We start from the raw sequence: 20,454 nt of genomic DNA, 5'->3' as shown, positions 1-20,454 counted from the left end.
ACTGATCAGCTGCAATAGCAGATGCAGTTCATTTTGTCCCTCAGTATGCATTCAAGCACGGAATATGCGCACCATCGGCCACTCTACAGCTGGAGGGAGGCAGGGGCCATCTTGTCACCCCCCCAGAATGGCACCTGGGGCGCCCACCCCCTCCGCCCCCCACTTTGTACGCCCCTGCCCAGGAGTTGCAGTTCATGGCCAAAGTCCAATATGTTCTAGAGTGCAGTGACTGACTACTTAAAACTCTAAGGCCCCCCCGAGCATTATGGTACAGGCAGATGCACAAGCTACAGACCTCAAATAAGCTGCCACTGTTAATGTTCCAGGCAAAAGCAGCCATTAAATAGCCTCCAATCTCAGGATGATTCAAATTATTTTCCTGCAGCCATATCTGATAGTCTATTTTTGCCTTATGCCATTTATCTAATGATAATGTGGGGAAAAGCAATTCTTATGTTAATGCATGATTCGGGGAGTCTGAATCCTCTTAACAAGATGCAGCAACCAAGCCAGACATGTCCCAAGGAATGTCTTTGCTTGGTCCTTTACACTTCACTTGAAATCAGGATACGGCACTGAGACTTGGCAAGATGTAGAAAGAATAAGCTTCCAGTGTGATTGCTGCATGGAAGAGCCCAGAAGCATTGTAGCTTGACGTTATTTATCCAACCTGACTTGCTATGAAAACGCAGCTGAATCAAGCAGTTGACATAAAGGACACTGTTATTTATAATAACCTGTGTAGAAGAAAGTTAGTAAGAAAATCATGCAAGACTTAAGGGGAGAATATAATGTCGTGTGAGCAAAAGCAGGGCCACTGAATGATAAAGCTTTAAAGGGTGACGTATGAAACCTGCCCCATGTAACAGATCCCTTCAGCAGCATGTAAGTGAATCATTAGAGATACCCATCTGAATGCACTAATCACTGGGGGTCAAGAAACAAAGACAGCTTAACCACAAATCTGAGATGATGAAGGAAAAGAAGTGAGAACCAGGAAGAAAATTTGAACCAAGAGCAAGAGGGCAATAAATGACCAAAATTAAAAGAAGATTGATGGCGTCACAAGAAACCGTAATGTGTTCTCGAGAATTATGGCGAACTATGTGCCAAATGGAACAATTTAAGGAACAGAGAGACATAACTGAAGTGCTACTGTCGTGCCTCGAAAGTCAAAATTTATGGGCAGCCCAAACATCAGGGAAAGATGCTCTGGCTATTATAAATCACTGCCTCTGGGCCAGCAAAGAATTGTGGATTTCAGTGAACTAAGACATGCTTAGGGTTACACCCTGAGCAAGAGCGAGCCAGTGCAATTCCACTGATGACGCTTTACTGACTTTTTATGGTATCTTTATACTTGAGCTTTAGTATTGACACACAAAATACATTTTGCATCACTTAGTAAAAACACATGCTTCTGTGATCTCAAAGAAAATGGGAGCCACAAGCACTCCACAGAAGGACTTAATAAACTTCAAGGCAGGTTGAACAGAACAAACATAATCCAAAATAATGAATGAGTCCTAGTAAAATGTATTTTTTGTAGGATAGCCCACTGATACCTCTATGCACACAAAGAAGGTATTGACATCTCAATATGTATGTAACAAAAGTCTGTAAACCAGGCTCAACCGGGTCTTGATTGTGCAAGGTTCTATTAGCAACTAGGTCACTGAAAAAAATATTCACACCTGTTTGAGAACTTTGTGCTTTCTAACCCAAAAAGGCTGAACACCTGAGAGCTGAATATTGCTCACTGATCATACCCATGAGATAAACTTTTTCACAAAATCATGTTTGATGTATTAATATTTTACATTTTTAAGTACACACTATGATTAAAGCATCCCAGGTGGACATCTAAAAATGTAGTTCAAAGAGAATGGGGCAGAGTGCAGACACTATCTGTAGAGCAGGAGAGATGATGTCATCTGTACTTGTTGCTTGCAGGGTGAGGGGCTTTTAAGTTTATTGTGATTACCTGCTCAAATTCAAAAAGTGTGGAGACAGAGGAAGAAAAAGTCAAGCCGGAAACTCAGCATAGGACAATGCATGTCTGGTTATCTTATCTATACAAATCAAGGAGAGCAAGCAGAGATTCCAGCTTAACAACAAGGCTTGGGGAAAATAAGAGTAGAGCTCTTTCAGTCTGGAACCATTTTTGCAGACGCAATTATAACATTTAACAGCAAGTACAAAAAAAGACATAGAAATAAAATAATCTCTAGAGGGAAACAAGAAAGTGAGGAAAACAAACAAATAAACAAATCCCATATTTGCTTTTCCAGACCCTACCAGCAGAGTTTTCAGTAACTCAGCTTGGGAAAAACTGCATCTGAGAAGTATGACACTTCCACAAAGCAGTTTACTGTGCACTTGGTACTGTTCATGCATCGAAGTTTTGCAGAGAGTCCACCTGCTGTCCTTTTCACAATGCAATCCCCTATTACTCTCTCATTTAATATGGAGTTACTGTTTTCACAGAAAGTCTGTTAAATAGAAAATAAGCCCAGGCACCCACCCACCCACACCCCATAGTGCACACAAGCATAACTTTAAAGCACATTCGAATCACATCCCCCCCCCCAAGAATTCTGGGCACTGTAGTTTTCTAAGGGTTGCTAGGATTTGTAACTCTGAGGGGGAAACTACAATGCCCAGAATTCCTTGACGGTAAGAATGTGCTTCAAATAGGTGCAGTGTGTACACAGCTCCACCCCACACACTCATGCACAGGCACATGCATACACACAATTACACACACCAGAGAAAGAAAAGAATATGACATCAGTGTAACTACTACCTTTGCAGTTCAGATTTGATTATCTTTATGTAAAAGGTAAGTCCCAAATAAACACATTTAGGCCACCAGCTTTGCGGGGGGTGGGGGCGGTTGGGGAGGAAGAATGTATTTATGGGGATGATGACTGTGGGGGCATCAGGCCCCTGCAGAGCTTGTTTGAGGCCCGAGGTGGGAGTCTGATTAGTTATAAATTCGGACAAAAAAGCATCTGGTCCCTGGTGGGGCCCCCACAAGCAGCTTAACCCTTCAAGGCCTGGGGCAAGTGTACCTGTCTGAACTCTCCACTCTGCACAGGCTGGGGGGGCTGTTTTAAGTGTGGTTTTTTTAGAGGTAATAAAATAAAATACTGGTACAGTGGTACCTCGGGTTACATACGCTTCAGGTTACACACTCCGCTAACCCAGAAATAGTGCTTCAGGTTAAGAACTTTGCTTCAGGATGAGAACAGAAATCGTGCTCTGGCGGCACAGCAGCAGCAGGAGGCCCCTTAAGCTAAGGTAGTGCTTCATGTTAAGAACAGTTTCAGGTTAAGAACGGACCTCCAGAACGAATTAAGTACTTAACCCGAGGTACCACTGTACTCATATCTTGATAAAAGTCCAATGAGTGAAAGTACACAATGAATGCCATTGGCAGGAAAGAAAGAAAGAAAGAAAGAAAGAAAGAAAGAAAGAAAGAAAGAAAGAAAGAAATGACAGGAGTCCCTTCTGGTGAATCCCACTTGCCATCATGAGAAACTCCCACACTTCAAAATTTACCCCGGCACCAATGAAAGAAGTAATGTGAGCATTGGCACCCCTGACGTCCTGTAGGAATCTAGTTCAACCGTGTCAGGCTATCACTTCAAAATAGTTTTCAGTATCATGTTTATCTTTTGAATTATGTAAGCATTCATTCTGCACTGTGCTTGTTTCTGGGCAATACCTCTCTCGACCTGCTCTGACTGTAATACTTCTATAGAGTATATAGGGTTTGTTACTGAATATTATTGATACTGGATATAGTTTGATTGTACAGTTTAATTAAAAAACTGATTCCCTTTCTAGAATGTGATTTTTCCCCACCTCTTGTTCACAAAGGTAAGCTTTCAATAACTCACCTTTGAACTGAAGAATGAGGGCAGCCCACACAGGATTCGCTCATACAATTAAAAGCAAAGATTGCTGATGGAAATGCATTGTATTCTAAGTAAGATGCTATTCAGCTCAAGGCTCAAGGTCTTCCATTTACAGTAGTAAGTGTTTATTTAGAAGGTGCTATTTTATTTTATTTATTTATTTTATTTTATTATTTGCTTCACACTTCTGGAACTTAGTATCTGGCCAATTTCCCATCACTGTCATTCTCTAACCATTTGTTTATCCTTGATCCATCACATGGAGATTACAGAACTCAACAGCCTTAGGTCCCTCTTGTGTATTAAAATGTGCAGTCTACAAATGCTGTTTTTTAAATAAAATTATATATTTATATTTGTTATTTATTTGATTTATATATTGCCTTTCATCTAAAGATCCCAGGGCAGCTTGCAAGAGATAAATTACTTTTTAAAGGATCTTAAATCCAGCACAGAAACTGGAATCCCAATGTTATTCACCAATCAAATTCTTTATCAAAACAATTATTTCACTTGCCATTCCTTTTCTGCTTAACAAAACATATTTGGGTGATGGTCTGACTCAATAATGTCTTCTTTAGTTCTGTTTTTTTTAAAAAAAAAAGTGGTATCAAGTGTTGTTGAATTATCATTTTTATTTACTGTATTTATGTTTTAGCTTGCAGTTTTTAAATTCTGAATTTTGTACTATTTTTGATGTCTTTGTTTTGATTGTATGGGGATAAATCTGGGGAAAAAGAGGTAGATGCAAGGAAGGGGAGCAAATGACAGGTGTTATTAAATGAAGTTCTGCACATGACAGAACCCTCACTTCAGCTGAGGGTCAAGAGGACTAAAGGTTTAAAATGTGTGTTTAGAATCGCAGAGTTAGAAGGGACCCCGAGGGTCATCTAGTCCAACCCCCTGCAATGCAGGAATCTTTTGCCCAATGTGGGGCTTGAACCCACAACCCAGAGATTAAGAGACTCGTGCTCTATTGACGAGCTATCCCAAAAGGATAAGAAAGGGAGGAAGGTGGATCTATCATCATAAAATGTGTTCTGCAGTCCCATTCTATCCACAAGGAGCAGCAAGAGAGAATGGTTTGATTCACTGAAGGCTAAACTTCGGCTAAACTTTTCCAGTCCAATTTAACACTTACTCAAAACACCCATTTTTGAAAATGCTAACAAATAAATGGATGCCATGATATATACTTGTAGCAGATGCAAAGTTATGCATAACTATTTTTTTTTTGCATTCTGCACTGCAGACAGGAGTCAAAAACTGTAACGACTTCTATAGCAAAGTTACACCAACATAAAACTGGGAACAGCACGCAGGTCTTGAATATGTACATCCACAGATAGATTTATAGTTAAGCATTTATAAGTACCTTGCCAGTTGACAATTATATACAAACATGCCTTCATATGCATACATTTATAAAGAAGATTTATCTGTTTATATAGCCACCGAACTGGGGATGCAATCAGAGAACTGTAAATAGTCTTTGCCAAGCCGGAGATGATCAACACACACAGGAACTGTTAACTCCTCTGAATGTGATGATTGTGAACTTTAAGCCCCCTGGCATCCGAGATGCCTTTTGTCTGAATTACTAACACACCTCTGCCTTACCTAGCCATGCTGCAGTCTCAACCATACTTCAGGAGTTTTGTTTGGGTTAATAACATCTGGAGCATTGCTCTATCAGAACGCCTCACATACCATCGGTGACTAATCAAAGGCTACCATCAGACCCATATAAATCTCAGAGAACAAGGTTCCTACTTCAACAAATTCTTCACCCTTTTGCATACAGTGGTACCTCCACTTACATATCCCTCTGCGTATGTAAACTTCAGGATATGTAAGCGGCAAACCCGGAAGTATATTTCCAGGATTTTGCCACACTCACATGCACAGAAGCGGTCTCTCCGGTTGCGAAAACGTCAGGATCCGGCCAGACCTCCAGAACGGATCCTGTCCGCAACCGCAACCGTACCACTGTATTTTGTGTTACAATAGATTGAAAAACTACAAAACTAAGGGTTTAACAAAGGGGCTTGGTGCAAGCAAACCTTGGAGCATTTGTGCCTGCGTAAGAGGTCCAGTTCTCTTATGTTTTCTTATTGCAAGAGAGCCTGTGCAGGAGAGATCCAATTGAATGCTGAAATTTTAATAAAGCAAAGGAAAGCAACACCCCCTCTTGTTAAACAGCACCAAGTGACACAACCTGGCTCCCCTTGCATAATTTAGAGCACAATATTTAGCTCTGGAAAATTCAATCACTGGAATGACTGGTGACACTTAGAGGACCTAAAAAATAACCAGGGGACCTTGGAAAAAAGATCAGAAATGTCTGCAAAATGCAAACAGAAACACCACCTCTGTTTTCTCTCCATGGTTTGAGCCAAGGAAAGGGAGAAGAAAACACAGATATGAGGATCTTGGGCTAGGCTGGGAATGCGAGGTAGACCTTGAGAAGCTGGAAGGGAGCCATGTGACTCCTGCAGCAAAATACTGCTGTGAAAGTGATAGGGAAGTGTGGGTTGCCCCCACAACAGGAGTGCTATCTTGAGTCTGCACAATGGCTCAGTTGTCAAAACGGTGCAGATGTTGCAGAGAAACACTGTGTATCAAGGCTTTTTCAAAGACTTTCCAAGGTAGCTTCCAGTTAAAAACCATCGCAGTATGGCACTGCAAAAGCATTATGGACAAGAGGCATATGTCTCTCCCCCTCCAACATCCCCTGTACTGTTTTGTCTGAGGGCAAAAAGCACACAAGCAAGGCCCCTCTGCAGTCATAAGCACAGGACTTGGCTTACACTGGCTGGATACCTGCACAATTGAGAGTGAGAGACTCGTGTGCCTCTTCCACAACACTGTGTGTCTATCTATGTAAGATTTATTACATGTCCTTCACTACAAGGTTCCAGGGCAGGTTATACCAATATAATAAGATACACGCAGGTCCCATTTTCAAAATGCTGCTTCTGTGAAAATTCACTTATCTTAACATAGTACCCAAACCTCAATATACACACTGCAGATTCTGAACAACTTGCGTTTGCCCACTTCCTTACGTCTTTATGCTTTGCTGGTTGGTGGTGGCCATTTGGGGGCAGAAACCATGCAGGGAGAGAGATCAGACAAATCAGGTTGTTGTTTTTTGCAGGTTGGCTACAGCCATTTCAGGAAGAAACTATGGAGGAAGTGGGAGGAGATTGGACAAATCACATTCTCATAGGAAATAATGGAAATTGTCAGCTTCTTATGCGACCACTTGCCTAATGAACAAATTCCAGGGAATGCATCGTGTTCAAAAAGTGGACCTGCGTGTGCAGTTATAAAAACAAGTAAAATTGTTCCAAACTAAACAGAACAGAGTGAAACAAAAGAAGTTGGGTCCCACAAAATACCTTAGCTGTTAAGTCACGGTAAAGAGTTGCATCTTCAGCGTACAGTGGAAGCTATACAACCAAGATACTAGATACACCTATGTTGGAAGGAAGTTCCACAACTTAGGGGCCACCACAGAGAAAGCCCTTTTCTGGGCCACCATACCCTGCACAGCCAAGAATAGTGGAATTACCAAGAGGCTCACTCTGCCAACCTGAGAGGGTTGGAGTGTCACCTCAACTAAGCACACGAACAAGTTAGTTGGTGGAGTCGCTTATGCAAGTCACCCTTCACACCTGACATAATGGGAACAACAGAGGGCTGTTGTTTGGAGGACAAAGACTGTAAATCTATACAGCAGCATGTACAAAGTGCTAAATAACAATGCTACAGGTTTATGTGGCACAACAGTAATCAAGTCATTAAAGACAATTGCATGTTGGCCTGTCATCCAGAGTAAAAAGCTTTTGGCATGTAGTTCTTGAATTCTCCCCCCCCCCCCCTTTGTGTCCTCTCATTGGAGAAATGTCACTCTCAGATCTCGGTTACAAGAATGCATCTGTTTCCTTTAAAAGAAGGAAATGGAAAGAAACAAGAAAAAACAAAAACAGAATAGATCTCAATTCCTCAAATAGCTAGAAAGCCCACAATTGCACCTGCAATTTTCCATTTAAAAAATTAACTGTAAAAATCGCACTGTTTTCGCCCCTTAAAAACCTCGGCTATAGTATTTAAAAACAACTACAGCAAAGCAGCTCTCATATGCCAATCCCTTGTATTCAGAATGTCTTTTCTAAGTGATTATGTGCAGCAAAGCCATCCATATTTCTGCTAGAACAAAAAAATATATTAAAAAATCTGCATGACCTGCCAGTTAGGCCAATTGGTGACAAGGTGTCTGGTTTTTAAATCCAAAGCTATTTTGACATTGTCAGAGCTTCCAAGACAACAGAGAAAGTCCCACAGTTCACTGAGTTAACCTGATCAAAGGCATACACCCCACCAAGCACTGCTAAAGTAGCGCAACCTCTTTTCCTTTCAGTAGGGCCCATGTCAGTACTCTGCACAGCCCAAATTGGAAGGTATGGGTGTTGCACAACTATGATACTTCATGGAGTGTACCCTCCAGGCGCTATTTCAAGCACAAGCCAAATTAGATGTTTTAGTTAGCACAGAACTCATGATTGTGCAGAAAGATTACCCTGCTTTGGCATGCCCTGCTTGGCCGGCAAAGTATTTTTCACCAAGAGCAAGCTAACACGTGGGCAACTTAATGCTAATCAGGGCTTCAGCTATTGCAATACAAACCTACAAGCCTCTGCTCTGAAACATACTAGAGAAGCATGTTATGGAAGGCAATGGAGACAGCTCTACATACGTACATCTGTGTGTGTGTGTGTGTGTGTGTGTGTGTGTGTGTGTCGTGCGTGCGTGCGTGCGTTCACCCACTTGCCTTCTTGAGACCCTTAAACTCATTTCTACAGCTTGCTCCCACTTAATCCCATCTTCACCCAACAAAGTCTCTAATACAGTGCTCTTATGCCACCATAGGACCATTTCTCCAATGAAGCAGCACCAACGGCAGCTTCCTTTAAATAGGTAAGGAAGAGATGAAATGAGGCAACTACCATCCAGCACTGTAATAATAGAATTAAGTGCATTCTTTTCCCCAGGAAGTCTGCACTCAGGCCCACACTCTGTTACCAATGCAGGGCCAAACTGAAGACCTAGCTCTTAGGGACAGTGCTGACAGCACTTGCTACCTAAAATATCTAGGCTAGTCCAAGGGAAAATTACACATTTAAAGTGGTACAACATCTTTAGTTCGCATTTTTATATGCTAACTTTTCAGTGCATGGCAGACTCTACCCTGGGATTAGAGTAACCTAACCAAGTTGGCAGATCCCACTCTAAGCCCTGCTCATGTAACAATAAACATGTCAGAACCAGCTAAGAACTTGAGCTAAGGCAATGTAAGCCATTTTCCATATTTCCTAATGTCTGGATCGTTCTTGGTTCATTTTCAGCATCTTCTCAAGAGGGAGGAATATATAGAATAATGGGAAGCGAGACACAGGACAAGACGATGGAAATACCACCTAAAGATTTCCAGGGAGATGTATACTAAAGCTTAGGAGCTGCTCCAAAATCTTATCCTGAGACAGATGGCTTGGAGTGTCATAGACAAGTACCAGAAGAGGGAGGAGTTTCTAATTCAATTAATGAAAATAAGAAGAGAAGGATCCAATGATATCTTAACTTAGGAATGAAAGAGGATTTCCCATAAGAGGCACATTCGTGAATGCAAGAGAGCCCCCAAGGCCCCATAATGACGAGCTAGTGAAGCAAAGCACCGCAGTAGTAACCTCAGATTGGAGGAAAGGGTTTCATTCTTCTATGGTCATGTAAACAGCATGCTATTAAGCAAGGCAGTGACTACCAGCAAAACGTAGCAGGACATCTCTACAAAGCATGAGAGAGAATCAACAGTTGTGGAGAAGCAAATGAGAAGCTTTGTTACAATTAAGGTCCTTGCTGCTCACAGTCGTGATGGTTTAGATGCCAGCGCCAGCCCTGCCATTAGGCAGAGTGAGGCAGCTGCTTCAGACAGGAAATGCTGGCAGTAGGGAGTAGGGGTGAGGTGTTCAGAGGACAGAACCGTGTGTGCCACATGGCCTGCCCTAAGCCATTTAAATGAGCCTGCCGTCATTCAGTGTGATGGAGGACGCTGCCCTATTGCCAGCATTGAAGTAAAATTCAGTTGCTATTTTGCTTGGCTCCCTTACAAAGCAATTGGGAGGGGGAGTCAACTTGTATTTAATAAAACGTCTGATAAAAACCAACCCCTTTTCAATAATGCAGTTCCAGCTGTGTAAGTGACACCAAAAGTCAGAATGTGGGTGAACAGGGACAGGCAGGGAACCAGTGCAAAATGGAGTAACTTGTTAATAAGCACAACAGAGTCATATTTCCACCTTCGAAAGTGTTGTGTTGATGGAACCTTGCCCATCATCTGATGATTAGGATATACTGATATGCAGCCTTATGTCAAACTACTGGTCCAGCTATGCCCAAGTACTATGTACACCAGGGATTCCCAGTCTGCTGTCCTCCAGTTATTGCTAGACTGTAATTCCCATTACCTGAACATAGGCCAGTAGTAGTTCAACAACTTCTGGAAGGCACCACATAGGCTGCCCTTAGACTACAACTTTGCTGACAGGAGTGGTAATCCAAAAGGGCACCAAGTTGGAGAAGGACTACTTTGGTATATCAGCATCTCTCCAGGGTTCCAGGAAAGGGGCCCTTCTATGCCCATGATCCAGAATCCTTTAATTGCAGGTGCCAGAAACAGAACCTGGCATTTATTTGAATGCAATCTTTGACAAACCTTCTCTATTGTTCAAAGCTGTGGATATTATGCATCCATAATTTTATTATGATGTTTAACAGCACACAGGTATATCACTACATTTTTGTCGCCAAATGAGGACTTCTGAATATGATTTTTTATTTGTCTCAGTCTTTCCTTGTATGCAGTGCAGGAAGCAATATATGCATATTTTCAAAACGTTATTTAACTGTAGAACAGAAAGCAAAGCACTTAAGCTTTACATTTAAAAAGAAAACCCTGATGTTTAAAAGTGGACTGTCATCAGGGCACTTAACGCTGACCTTCCTGTGTCCACACCTACTGCACTCACTGTTTTCAAGAGATCACTTATCCAAGCTACTGTTCACTGTAGCAATCTGGACTTTTGGGAAAGTATTCAAGCATCAACCTAATGCAATCCTCCTGAGTGTGTGTGTGTGAAATAAAACTTCATATCTACAAATAAACTAATCATTTTCACTTTTTTTTATCTAAAGAGTATTTATTTTATTCTTCATTGCCTCCAAGAAATAACACTGGGGGGAAACCCAGAGAGGGGTACATACAGCGACTGTGGTAAAGCAGAAGTGAATACCGTGAATGAGGAACGAAAGTAGAACTGTCTAAGGTCCCCAGATGTTGTTGGACTACAACTCCCATCATCCCTGAGCTCTGGCCTTGCTAGCTAGGGGTGATGGGAGTTGTAGTCCAACAACATCTGGGGACCCACAGGTTGCGAAAGGTCTAAGCAAAGACAATTAAACTAAAATACCAGCAGAAGACATATCCTTACTTCTTTGAGTTTTAAACTGAGAAAGCCCCTTGGAATTCTAACAGATTTTGTCTCAAATACAGACTAACAAGAATGAACAGGAAGACTACAATACAACAACTTTCACTACAGAACGCTGTACACACCTTCCCTCAAAACCCCCTTAAACCATGGTGTCTTATTTGCTTGCTTGCTGAGCTTGCCTATGGAGAGGGACATAAGATATTTTCCTTTATCCAGTCTTTATTGTATGCCTGGTATGTCTGAGTATCAGCACAATAAACAAGGCAGCTGAGGTGAGCCAAGTCATCAATGAAATCAAATTACTGGCTAATATATGTAATAATTGAAGGCTTGTTAGGATTCATTCTCTTCAGGTGCTCTTCATATATTTTACAGGCACCTTCCATGCATTCATTGACAGACTCATAATCAGCCTAAGTCCTGCCTTCTGGTCGTTTGGTAGTTGAACAAGCAAAATTGTGTGAGACACGGCGACTCGTTCCATTCGGCTCAGGAGCGAAGCACAAAATTCAACGACTTCTCTACCACAATTCACCGCGACCATCAGAAAGCACTACTATAAACGACTCATTTTAAAGCAATGCTAGTTGAAACTGAAGTATGTTGATTCTCTGACCTCACTGAACAAGTTTGTTATGAGGTTTAAAGCACCACAGAAGAACCTGTAATCACACAGCATTTCTTGTCCTCACTCAGGGTTTCTCCTGCTACAAGCACCTAGGGTAGAACAACCTGAAGTCAAACAAGAGGATGATGGGCAAAACCAAACACCTGATGAAGTACTTTCATCAGGCCCTCTGACTGGACCACTTGAGCATCCTTATGTATATCAACTTGACAATCACTTCCTAATTCTTCTGATTAAGAGGGCTTTTAAAAAAAATCATCACTCATATAGCATTTTTAATGTGCTACGGGCTTTAGCATCCTTGTTTCATTCATCCCACAACCACAGTGGGAGAAGAATGATGCTCATTAAGCAAGGGAACCAGCTATAGAGGGCAGAATGGGCTTCAGCCCTCTCAATATTTCGAGGCAGAGTGTTGAGACCCCACCCAGTATTGAGGGAACTCCCATCCCCTGCTGCCCCTGGGCAAACACCAGCACACCAGGCAGAAGGCTTGGAGAGCAATTTTCACCCTCCGCACCCCATGCCACGATCACCTGAGTGTCTCGGAAGGTGTCCGTGCATCCTGGCAGGCATGGCCCGATAGGGAGTGGGGCGCTGCACGTGTGATGCCATGCACGCACGATAGCCCCCCGGTGTTGGGCCCAACTCTGTGTGCCTGCCAGTAAGTCAATGCCAGAGGTGCAATTTGGATTCAGCTTTCCCAGGTGCGTGTCCATCTGTCCACTTGTGGTTTCAAGGCAGCAGCAACAACAACAACCTGTAGGGCAATGTATCTTCCCCCAAAGCCTTCCACCCTATAAATCCAGTTTGCTCTTCAGGACTAAATATAGATGGTGGTGACATCAGCAAAACAAGATGGCACCTTAACCTGTTGCTCTTTAACATTTGGAAATAAGGCACATTGTTGATGTCTAAACACAACACAGCACTTGAATTTCTACTGCCCCAGATAATTTGCAATGCGTAAGACACTTTCCAGCTTCCTCACTTATTTCAGTGGAGAAGTTGCACAGCTCTAGGAACGCAAAGCTGCAACACAGAAGCTCCACAGAAGTGGAGCTCTGTTTCACTGCAAATGTGTTTATAACTGTAGTTTAACTCAAATATATGCCCAGTAAGACTCTAGATGTACAATGTATCTATGAATTACCTATTTCATTCCCTTCAGTTAACACAATTGTTTCTCCTTCATTGTTTTTTGTTGTCCTACCTTTGCCATGTAATTGGAAAGGAATAATAGTATTACAGGTCACCCCGTCTGTCGAGTCGGAACAAGATTCCGGGGTCTTTGCACTCCACCAGGGTTTGTGCTCCTTTGGAATGAGGCATGGCAGCGACTGCAGTGGTTTGTTTACACATATTTACACCTGAGTTTGGGTGGAGGGAGTGTAGACCACAGGGGCATAGTAGGGGGGGCTGTGGCCCTGAGCGTGAACCAGACACCCCAGCACAGCATGGCCCAGTGCTTCCCTCTGTCCACTGGCCGTGCCAGCTGGTGGGGTCCCCCCTGTGTAGGCAGGCAGGGGGCTCAGCTTAGGCCCACATGGCTCTGGTGGGGTCGTTCTAGCGTCTGTGGCTAGGCTGGCACCCGCCTGCCGCCGCCGCCTAGCGCATGCCTGCCCCAGGCACTGGCACCCGATGCTATGCAACTGGTAGAACATTATATCCCAATAGTGTCTTTTGTTGCTCTCCTCATAGCTTCAGCCCGCTTGAGTCCAGTCTCTCAGTGCTGCCTCTCCCAACCAGCCCCACATGATGTCCTGCCCCTCCCTTCTTCTCAAAATCCCTTGCTCCAAAAGCAACTCAAGCCTGGTGTAAAAGGGCATCTTTTTTCCTGTGGTGACATCATGCCCCTCTGTAACCCTGGCAACTTTCCCCTCCCAACTCTGCCATTGTCTTTTGCTAACTAACACACAGCAAGGGGAGAAACTCCACCCTGCTCCTTGTCTGACACTGAATCTGCCACCTTTTCTCAGGGTAATGACTGCCATCACCCGTCTTTGTTCTTTCATGGCACCTGTCAGCTGATCTCCTGAACAGGAGAACAGGCTCAGCCTGTATTCTTACACTGTGCATGCCATGTTCCCTTAATACTCCAAATATTAATTACATCCTACCATTTGCTAAATCAAGAATTTTGGGGCATCTGGGCCCTCTCTTACACATTCATAACAATTTCATCTTCCTGGGGGTTCATATCAAAGAAACTCCAGTAGCAGACACTAGGGTCACTATAAAAAGTATTCATTTTCATACGCAACCTTTTCAGGATTCCTTGACTCTATCCACCTGATAGTGACAGAGTACACATGACTCTGTATTTTATTTATTTAGGCAGAAATTGCATTTTCATTTCCCTTCCTTTCAATCTTTTAATTAAATCTTTCAGGAAACAAAAACAAAAAGTTGTGGATGTCTGCATTTCCACCCTCGAACGAGCATCTTAGGTTCCAGGACACAGAGTGCATTGCACATTCTGATCAGGCCATTTCCATTGTACTTAGGAGTGGGGAGTTTAAAATTCATGAATGTTGCAAGGGCACGGACAGCGTGTCCACATTGTACACCCTTTAACATGTGCGGAACTCTGTGATCATAGCAGCATGTGAGGTGGCAGTTTAATGATCTGCAGCTATAGCATTTATTCAAAGCTTTATGGGGGAGGCATAATTATGTAATAAAAATCCTGTTGCCCTAGTATTCTCCCCCTTCCAAATGAATAATATATTCTGCTGCAGTGGGACTTTTTAGGACTGTCAGTGGCTAACCTTAGCATTATGCTTGCTGTCAACTTCAGCAGGAGAAAGCCACAGATCACACCTCCTGTGCAAGCAGCTGTTTAACCTGTGTGTGTGTATGTGTGTGTGTGTGTGTGTGTGTGTGTGTGTGTGTTCACCTTTAATATTGATTTTATTTTTGATATACAAGTTTTCTGATATACCAGATTTCCACAAAAGAGGCCCACACAGGCCCACACACGTGTGATTCCAGTCCAAGAAGCCTGTGGTCAGTAGCATTTATGCACGGAGACTGTTTTGAAGATACTGCAGCAGGTAGATAAAGGAGCAAGCCCCCTACCATCAAAATAAATAAATACTTAATTATAATCATAGTACACATCATGCACAACTTCAATTAAAGGACACGTGTACTTAGCTTTAACGCCATAGATCCAGCTAGTACAAGACTGAAGGAGGGAGTTAAATGGGTCTGCCCAGGGCAGTTCAATGTTTAGCACAGCAATTATGTTAACTTGGGAAAATTTTGTGAAATCGGGATCTTTATGGGAAGGATGTGCAGGGGAAAATAAAATGCTGGGAGAAGGTAATGCAACAGACAGCGGACAAAAATGGGGAAAACATTTCATGTTAAGAAATAGAAAATTAGAAAACTGAAGCTTGTGAATGTCCCCCCCCCCACCCTGCGCCACTCTGGCCGCATGCTTTAAGGTTGCATGGAGCCAAAGGAATGTATCTCTAGGAAGACAAGGAGGAAAACTGGATAGAACAAGTTTTGGGCAGTGTTGCAGCTTGTGGAGGGTGGGGAGCAGCAGTTTCAGTTACAAATTCAAGCAGCAGCAGGAGCAGCACAAACCCATTGCTTTTACTCTGTGTGGCAAAAGGGCTCAGTGTGGAGGAGTTAACTAGAAGCTGAGGGCTACTGAGGAAACCACAACAGCAAGCAATATTTTTAGTTTCTCAGCAGATGTACTGAAGGATTGTACATTCATGTTTACGCGGAACAGGATAACTTGCCAAACTTTTGGCATGCCAAAAGAAGCTGAAATGGAAGGCAGATCAAGCTAAAACCTGAAGTGCACATTAATTGCAGTAACTGCTGAAACTGCAGCTGGTGGAATTTCTACATTCCTTGTAGGCTCTTAAGCAATTGTATGACTATAAGCCTCCTGGAATTAACTCACGTGGTGCATTAAAATAAATCTCCAATGGATTTTTGGAAAGGACGGAAAACACTACCTCCTATGATCTCATCTGTCTACAAACCCAACACTCCATCTCGAGCACAACAGCACTGAGATTGAGGCTACAGCATCTGTAGAATGACAGTGACCCATTCCCAATGTCATGTTCTAATCCATTTGGAACATCTTGCAGGCTCAACAGATCTCATCCTGTGTTTCTAGTTCCATGAAACCAAGTTTGCTGTGATGTCAGAACTGGGCTAACTATAGTTAGCACTAACCTCTAAATCATAATTTAAAGCAGGTCTACAAAGCATGCTTTGAAAGCTAGTGCTAACCATTACCTGATTCCTGATGGCACAGCATGTAGAACTGGATGGGGGGGGGCTGTATATAAGAGGGAAGGTATTAGCCAACTGTTTGCTTCCAACAGAGCATGGGTAGCCAAACTAAGGCCCGGGGGCCGGATCCGGCCCAATCGCCTTCTAAATCTGGCCCGTGGACAGTCCGTGAATCAGCATGTTTTTACATGAGTAGAATGTGTCCTTTTATTTAAAATGCATCTCTGGATTATTTGTGGGGCATAGGAATTCATTCATTCCCCCCCCCCCAATATAGTCCAGCCCCCCACAAGGTCTGAGGGACAGTGGACCAGCCCCCGGCTGAAAAAGTTTGCTGACCTCTGCAACAGAGCCTCTGAACTGAGTCTACAGCCAGGGCAGGGCTGATAATCTCCTCTATGTCCAGAAGAGGTAGGGCCTGAACATAAACTTGACAAAAACAGAGAAAACAAAAGCAAAAGCCAAGTTTTGCAAAGGGTAATATTTATGTAAAACAACATAGTTTGTTCTCATGGCTTCTGTGAATCAAGTTACCCCATTATACTGTTAGTTAAGACAGGAATTTAACATCTAGAGTTATTTCCATTATAGTTCTCCGAGCTGCTAAGAACTGGACTGGACAATTTATCCAAACATATAATTTGGACACCAGTATACACTAAGCAAAAGAGGGAGAGAGATAGAGAAGCAGTTGCCTTTTTTTCCTTATACTATTTGACAGTGTGTGTCAAGCTATTGTTACACCACTTCAGCTGTCCTGTGTATATTCCTTACTAATGGGTTTAACAGCTAAGGAACCAGTCCTTCTGCTAATATAAATACAGGGCTATGTCTTAAAGTCTATCACTTTTATGTCGATTAGTATCTAACTTTTTATAAATGACTTGGCAACTATCTATTATGAGCAGTCGCTAAACATGCGTTTCGGCATGTAAGGTGCTTCAAGACATATACTAAAGCATCCTCATCACTCAAGTCTACTTGACTCAAGGTGGGTGTGCAAACATGCCATCTATGCCAACCTTCCCAAACCTGGTGCTCTCCAGGAAGTTTTGGACTACAACATCCATCAATCTCAGCCAACACAACTCTAGTCCAAAACATCTGTACAATGCCAGGTTGAGAAAAGCTGATCAATGGACTCACTAGTTTCCAGGGCAGTAAGAGGCAACATGGTTACACGGTGACTATATTGATGCTTGACAGGAAGTTTCCAGAGTAGGTTCTGCTTTCAATAACACTGGCTTATCTCTAAAATGATATCCAGCAGTGCCAGGGGGTAAATTTAAAATTAGTGATGAAAAGGTCTTAGTACCACTGCTTCCTTCAGGTGACTTCATGCACCATTTTCGCAATGCACATCAAAATATGAAATGTCAAAAGAAAAGCAACACCACTTTGAAATACAGTGAAGAGTGAAGAGGCATATAAATGCTTCAAATGCCCCCCTGGGGGGACATTTAGTTCTGTCCAGTCCCAACATACATATGATGTTGAATTTTCAGTTAATTTTCCTTGTTTCATCCCAAGTCAAAGGCTGAAATATCTGACAAAGCTTATCCCCAGCCCCCCCCCCAAAATCTGCTTCAGCTTTCTGTTATCTTAACCTATCAACTTATCTTAACCTATCAACTTAACTATTCCATCAGATCCAAACACATTACATTGAAGTAACTCTAATTGATTTTAGTGAAATACCCACTTTGGAAATGTCTTTAAGTCTGCAGCCTATAAAGGTAAAGGTAAAGGGACCCCTGACCGTTAGGTCCAGTCACGGACGACTCTGGAGTTCTGGCGCTCATCTTGCTTTACTGGCCGAGGGTCAGCTTCTGAGTCATGTGGCCAGCATGACTAAGCCACTTCTGGTGAAACCAGAGCAGCTCATGGAAACACCGTTTACCTTCCCGCCGGAGCGGTACCTATTTACCTACTTGCACTTTGATGTGCTTTCGAACTGCTAGGTTGGCAGAAGCAGGGACCAAGTAATGGGAGCTCACCTCATCATGGGGATTCGAACCACTGACCTTCTGATCGGCAAGCCCTAGGTTCTGTGGTTTAACCCACAGCGCCACCCCCGTCCCTGCAGCCTAGACCCATTCCTAATTTCAGTGCTTTAATTATTATTATTATTATTATTATTATTATTATTATTATTATTATTATTTATTATTTGTACCCCACCCATCTGGCTGGGTTTCCCCAGCCACTCTGGGCAGCTTCCAACAAAGATGAAAGATACACTAAAATGTCACATATTAAAAACTTCCCTGAACAGGGCTGCCTTCAGATGTCTTCTGAATGTCAGGTAGATGTTTATCGTTTTGACATCTGATGGGAGGGCGTTCCACAGGGCAGGCGCCACTACCGAGAAGGCCCTCTGCCTGGTTCCCTGTAACTTAGCCTCTCACAGTGAGGGAACCGCCAGGAGGCCCTCGGAGCTGGACCTCAGTGTCCGGGCAGAATGATGGGGGAGGAGACGCTCCTTCAGATATACTGGACCGAGGCCGTTTAGGGTTTTCAGAATACTTTTAGCCAACACTTGGAAACATGTTTATGTGCTTCTATACAATGAACTTTAACTATTGGGAAGACTCCAGATTCTCCAGGGTGAAAGAAGTAACTGAACACACACAGCCACACACACACACAAAAGAAACCTACAAATCTAAACACTGACTTCATAATATTGAGGGATTCAGCCAAGAAGCTCCTTTTCCAAGGGCAAAACTGCAGCTTTGAAATACAGTGCACACAATACCACACTTCCCTACTTATCCCATTCTGTGTAAGTTAAAAACAAATCAACTGCCTTTAAAGGTAGGCAGATGTGGCACTGGGAGGAGAGGGAGATGAGGAAAGGTGAGTATGTCAATAATTGTTCTGTCTGGAAATGGTTAAGTATTATTATTATTATTATTATTATTATTATTATTATTATTATTATTCAAACTCGAAGTCAAGGCACCACTTAATGAGACCCAAACACTGAGGTACAGAAGCTAGAGCAGGAAGAATCTATGAACTCCCCGCTCCCCGACTTGATAACTGAAGTGGATCATCACTGAATGTTCTTCTGTAATGGAGCCAATATATGGCTACTTCCATTTCCCACACCCAAGCAGGCTTCTGTCTGCAGAAGAACTGAACATTCCACTCCAAACATTTCTCCAAATCAAACAGCACCATTAAATGTGAAAAGTGAGATCAATGGCAATGGTGCAAGCCCAGCTAAGTTACACAATTTCTTTTGTTTTTTAAAGACACAGTGTAACTGTCTAACACAATTTGCTGGATGAAGATGCAAAACAAAATGGAAAGCTACAGAATATATTGATTTCTTGGGTTGCATTGGCCAGGTCCACACATCACAGCAAGTCATACATTATGTCTTACTGTGCATGAGCAAAATCTTGCCTGCTTCAATCTTCCCCAATTGTACAGGGAGCAACTGCTGGTTACACAGAGAGTCTTAACCATACCTAGACAGTAGGCTATGCGGTGAAATTATTATTGACTATTATGCTGTAAATGTTTATGTGCATGGTCATCTAAACCTATTTCTAAAACATTCTGTGCTATTCAGAGAATCCAGATCCGACTGAGAAATGGTATACAGACAGAAAGCGAGTCTATAAAATATTTTTGTAGAGCATTAGGATTTGCTGAAGACCCAAATGTCAATGTGGTTCACCAATTTCCTTTGGTCCTTTAAGATGTGGCTTCATTTTAGAAGAGTATTTTTAATGTTTACAGAGTTATTTCATTTTGGGGGTAATATTTTCCCTTCCTCCTTTTAATAGACAATGCAGACAGGAGAGATCAACTATCCCGGCTTGTATTTAAGCGCTAGCCTGGTAGCCACATGGGAAAAGAAGCTGCATAAGAACATCCTGTTCTCAGTGGCCAGACAGAGGCCAGGAGGCGAGTGAAACAGCACCTCTCTCCATTGGCAATTCCCAGAAACTGGTATTCAAAGCGTACGGATTTCAACAATGGAGGCAAAACACAGCCATCATGCAGGTGGCTGCATTAAATTCCATGTAGGCAATTGAAGGGATTGGCAGAAGAGGGATGCAGTACTCAG

At 42.7% G+C, this 20,454-nt stretch overlaps 1 protein-coding gene and 1 pseudogene across 5 annotated transcripts in view; both read right to left on the bottom strand.

Moving 5' to 3' along the window:
- The window catches only part of MAML3 (mastermind like transcriptional coactivator 3), a 270,375-nt gene that overhangs the window by 209,102 nt on the left and 40,819 nt on the right, over positions 1-20,454 (bottom strand). The gene's annotated exons all lie outside the window — the stretch shown is intronic.
- LOC310742474 (enhancer of rudimentary homolog) lies at positions 11,428-12,605 on the bottom strand (annotated as a pseudogene). The gene has a single exon. The product of its transcript is annotated as an enhancer of rudimentary homolog (transcript).

The sequence above is a fragment of the Podarcis filfolensis genome (genome assembly GCF_964270895.1).
Source record: "Podarcis filfolensis genome assembly, chromosome: 9".
Taxonomy (NCBI): Eukaryota; Metazoa; Chordata; class Lepidosauria; order Squamata; family Lacertidae; genus Podarcis; species Podarcis filfolensis.
The sequence above is the reverse complement of the archived record's forward strand: the minus strand, read 5'-3'. Positions and strand labels throughout refer to the sequence as shown.